Raw genomic sequence first — 5,611 nt, 5'->3', positions numbered from 1 at the left:
GGAGTTACCGGTTACTGCGGTGTCAGAGTTTACACTGGGGACGGGAAGGTTTTGGGTAGAGGCGGTGGAGATGGGCGCGCCACGCCAGTGCTATATTTAATGACATTGAGTTGTACTCACAGATGGTTGAAATGATAGATAGTATGTTATGTACGTTTTACCGTAATTTTGAAAAGAGACAAAACTATTTCAGACATATTAAAGCTAAAATAATTCATCACCAGCATCTCTGCCCTGCACGAAATAAGAATGTTCTTGGAGCAGGAGGAAAATGACACTTTGGAAACCTGGATGTGCGCACAGGAATGAAGAACACCAAAGATGGAAGTTATGTGAATATGAAGGTTTTTCCTATTATGTAAAGCTCTTTAAAAGGTCACCAACTTCCCTGACTGGTGTGGCTCAGTGGACTGATCTCCAGCCCATCAACCAAAAGGTCACTGGTTCGATTCCCAGTGAGGGCACAGGCCTGGGTTGTGGGCCAGGTCCCCCGTTGGGGGCATGTGAGGGCAACTGATCGAAGTGTCTCACACAGCAATGTTTCTCTCCCTCTCAACTGCCCTCCCTCCGCCTCTCTCCAAATAAATAAATAAATAGAATCTTTAAAATAAAAGATCACCAACTATGCAAGGCAAACACAATAATGGAGGCTACAACAGAAGTTTATAAGAGATGTAGAGCGGAAATGTAGGAACAGCGCACTGGCTGGGAGGTGAGAATGGAAGTGCCTGCTGTAAAGCTCCAGGGTGGACGGGGGTGTGGTGACGATGTAATACCCCTTGGAGACTGGCTGTGATGAGTTACATCCCAACACAAGCATAAAATAACACACGGTTATATCTGAAATGCCAGGAAAGGAGGTAGAATGGAATAACAGACAACATTCAATTGATCCAAAAGAAGGAGAAAACAAATTAAAGGACTCCTATCAGCACAAAAAGGGGCTTAGGAAATTATAATTGTGTTTGACATATCTACATAAATTCATTATCTTTTTGGTTTTGAATAAAATATAGTTTTGTTGTTCTGTCGTCCTGCAATGCCTCCGTGCTAATAAGGAACCATAAACACCTCTGCATTCCTAGGGCCCGAACGTTGGTCTCAAATACAGTATTTGAGTATCCAAGGCCAAGGCTCCTCGCAAAGAATAGCTGATTCCATGTTTAAGTAAGAAAACCTCAGGCGGGACCTGAAAAGTCTTGCTCCCAGGAAGACAGAATGCTTTCCAGGCCAACTGGGGATACGTCACCACAAAGAATGAAGAGCCAGCTTAAAGGGACAGCTGCTGGGCAAAGCGTGGCAACTGCAATCAAATACAAAAATTATAATAAAATGATGGTCAATGAGTTAAGTTGAGTCTACAAAAGACCCCAAGTCTATGATACTCAAAAGGGACAAAGATTTTAGGATGTGAGTAACATGATGTTAACAATTTCCACTGAGCCTAAAAATTGTGATAGATACGAAATTCCAGAAGCAGACTACAGACTAGAGGATTTACAGAGGAAACTTTGGTCGTGGCTGATTCCGTGTCTGCTGAGTCGGGTGGAAGAGTTGAGAGAAAGGAAAAGGGGAATGGGAGCTGTGACTGCTGAGCTCCTCCCGAGGAGGCAGGGGAGGGCGGCGCTCCTCACGCTGGCTGGCTGGAGTTCAGGAAGAGTTAACTGTTCTCTTAGCAATGTCTGGAAAAAATGAAACCTGCCCTGGCTGGTGTGGCTCAGTGGACTGCGTGCGGGCCTGCAAACCCAAAGGTCGCTGGTTTGATTCCCAGTCAGGGCACATGCCTGGGTTGTGGGCCAGGTCCCCAGTTAGGGGCGTGCGAGAGGCAACCACACATTGATGTGCTCTCCCTCTCTTTCTCCCTCCCTTCCCTTCTCTCTAAAAATAAATAAATAAAATAAAATGAAAAACAAAAAAAACTAAAGCCGTCTGTGACCTCAGGGTAGAGGAGGCTGCCCTTCTGCAGCAACTCTAGGAAGAGAGACATGAGTACTTCCTGTGGGTCACAGAGAGACCAGTGCTGGGTCCTCCAAGGGACACGAGAAAATGCCCACGAGGGGACTCACCTCTACACTTTGGCCAGGCTCAAAAACGCCACAGCACCCAGCCACGAAGGAGCCATCTCCTTGCCTTACATATCCTACATTCCGTCTTTTTTTACCTTAACAGGGCCACTAATGAGCGGGGAAGGATGGAAGCAAGGAGATGGGGCCGAATCCACCCACAGTCTCCTTCCTGGACTGAAGGCTCTCTTTCTGCCACCAGCCTGAGCTGGGGAAGGAAGAGAAGTCTTAACAATCAGAAGGGAAATGTGCCCTGGTGGCCACGCATGTTCCTACGTGGGCCAGGTGGACAAGGCTTAACAGACGCGGAACCTTGGCAGAATGCCCCGAGGCCCTCCCAGGACGCGAGAACATAGGAAGAGTGTGAGGAGCTGCCTCCCTATCTCCCAGGAAGGCTGGCCGGAGCCCGATTTCCATCCGCCGTCCTGGGTTCTAATGAGGCCTGAGGTTTTCTGCCTGCCCCGTCCTAAGGCACAGCCGTGGAGCTGCTGGGGTGGAGCGTGGAATTGGCTCCTCAGCAGCAGGGCGCCCGGGCCCTCTAGTAGCATCGTCACGGTTTGTCTCCTTGTTCTCCTGCTCTGCAGGGGCTCAGGGAGCTGACACCTTAGCTGCTCTTGCTTCTGCTCTCTATGTAAATGAGAAACTGCCCGAATCTAAAAAGGTCTTGTTTTTTTCTTTACCAGCCGAATCTGTCAGCCTTCCTTGATACCCCTCAGTGAGTTTGAGGTTGAGTCATAACTTCATCTAAATTGAGACTGTGTTTTGTGACTTACATTGCCAAAGAGGACCCTTCAGGGGCAAACAGGAAAATGGCATCTGCTTAAGTTTTCATTCTGTGGCAGGGGAGAGATGACCCACTGGATAAGTTTTTATCATTCAACTCTGTTACCAGATCTACTAGAATTCCTCCTTGAGAAACAAAGGTGATGTTAAATGTTTCAGAAAGCTGTTCTCAGACAAAGCACAGTGGTTTTGTTCTAATGTGCATAGTAATTTTTTTGATCCTCACCACAGGATATGTTATTGACTTTAGAGAGAGAGGAAAGAAGAAAGGGAGAGAAACTTACTCACAGCCTAGGTATGATCAAGAATCGAACCCGCCACCTTTTGGTGCACGGGACAATGCTCCGACCAGCCGAGCCACCCAGCCAGGGCACGTAGTAGTTCTGATTCAGAACTGTGTTTAGGCTGATGCTAAATCAGAAATCCATCAGAAATCCATCAACCACCTTCACTGCCCCCCTCCGAGGAACCTTGTCTCTAGAGGTGGGAGTCTTGTGGGGGGCACGTGGAAGTTTGATTGGCATTGATTGGAGAGTGCTTCCTCTGTGAACTGAGAGCTAAAAGACTTCTTCAGCAGGCACCTCGGGCCAGCAGTTTGAGCCTGTTACCCATCTGTCTGGAAAGCCATGGAAAAGAAAAATACCACAGAGCAATTCCTAAAAGTGGACAAAAAATGAAACAAATACTCTAACTGTGTGTCAAGCCAGGGACACAACTAAACACAGTAATTTGCTAGCACGTTCCCAGAGGGCTCATCCTAAGGATAAAAGAACTACAAAGAACTTTTTTTTTAAATTTAAATCATTTATTATTTTTCAATTACAATTGGCATACAATATTATATTAGTTTCAAGTGTATACCCCAGTGTTTAGACATTATTTTAAAAATATTTTATTTACTTTTTTAGTTTTATTTTTTGCTTTGTGATGTCATTTTATTTTTCAAAATTTTTAAAAAATATATTTTATTGATTATGCTATTACAGTTGTCCCATTTTCCCCCCTTTATTCCCCTCTGCCCTGCACACCCCCTCCCATCCTCATTCCCCTCCTTTAGTTCATGTCCGTGGGTCATACATGTAAGTTCTTTGGCTTCTACATTTCCTATACTATTCTTAACCTCCCCCTGTCTATTTTCTACCTACCATTTATGCTACTTATTCTCTGTACCTTTTCCCCCTCTCTCCCCCTCCCACTCCCCCGCTCATAACCCTCCATGTGATCTCCATTTCTGTGATTCTGTCCCTGTTCTAGTTGTTTGCTTAGCTTTTGTTTTGTTTTAGGTTCAGTTGTTAATAACTGTGAGTTAGTTGTCATTTTATTGTTCATACTTTTTATCTTCTTTTTCTTATATAAGTCCCTTTAACATTTCATATAATAAGGGCTGGGTGATGATGAACTCCTTTAACTTCACCTTATCTGATAAGCACTTAATCTGCCCTTACATTCTAAATGATAGCTTTGCTGGATAGAGTAATCTTGGATGTAGGTCCTTGCCTTTCATGACTTGGAATGTTTCTTTCCAGCCCCTTCTTGCCTGCAAGATTTCTTTAGAGAAATCAGCTGATAGTCAAACTGGAACTCCTTTGCAGGTCTCTATTTATTTACTTTTTAGAACAAGGGGAAGGGAGGAAGAAAGAGAGGGAGAGAAACATCAATGTATGAGAAAAATAGCAATCAGTTGCCTCTCATGCGTCCCCTGCTGGGGACCTGGCCCTCAACCCAGGCATGTGCCCTGACTGGGATTCAAACTGATGACCTTTTGCTTTCCAGGCTAGCACTCAATCCACTGAGCCATACCCGCCAGGGCTAGACATGATATAACTTACTATTGATCATCCTGGTAAATTTAGTACCCATCTGATACCATACATAGTTATTAGAATATTATTGCCTATATTCCTTATAGTCAATGCTGTACTTTACATCCCCATGACTATTCTGTAACAACCAATTCATACTTCCTAACCCCTTCACCTTTTTCTTACCCATCCCTCCCAATCCCCTCCCATCTGGCAACCATCAAAATGTTCTCTGTATCTATGAGTCTGTTTCTGTTCTTCTTCTTCATGTATTTTTTTAGATTCACTTGTTTATAGGTATGTATTTATTGCCATTTTGTTGTTCATATTTTTTTATCTTTCTTCTTCTTCTTAAAGAAGACCCTTTAACATTTCATGCAATACTGGTTTGGGGGTGATGAACTCCTTTAGCTTTTCCTTGTCTGGCAAGCTCTTTATCTGTCCTTAGATTTGAAACAATAACTTTGCTGGGCAGAGTAATTTTGATTGTAGGTCTTTGCTTTGCATCACTGAACATTTCTTGCCAATCCCTCTGGCCTCCAAAGTTTCTGTTGAGAAATCAGCTGACAGTCTTATGGGAGCTCCATTGTAGGTAACTAACTGCTTTTCTCTTGCTGCTTTTAAGAATCTCTCTTTGTCTTTAACCTTTTGCATTTTAATTATGGTGTGTGTTGGAGTGGGCCTCATTGGGTTCATCTTGTTTGCGACTCTGTACTTCCTGGACTTGTGTGACTATTTCATTAAACAGGTTAGGGAAGTTTCCTGTCAATATTTTTTCAAATGCATTTTCAAATTCTTGCTCTCTCTCTCCTCCTTCTACCACCCCCATGGTCAACTTCTGGCACATTTGAACTTGTCCTGGAGGCTCCTTACATTATCTCCATTTGGGGGGATTTTTTTTTTAATTGGGTATTTTGCCTCCTTATATTCCAAATCACTGTTTTGATTCTTGGCTTCTTTCAC

The sequence above is a fragment of the Desmodus rotundus genome, chromosome 1 (assembly GCF_022682495.2).
Source record: "Desmodus rotundus isolate HL8 chromosome 1, HLdesRot8A.1, whole genome shotgun sequence".
Classification (NCBI taxonomy): domain Eukaryota; kingdom Metazoa; phylum Chordata; class Mammalia; order Chiroptera; family Phyllostomidae; genus Desmodus; species Desmodus rotundus.
This window is presented reverse-complemented; position numbering follows the sequence as displayed.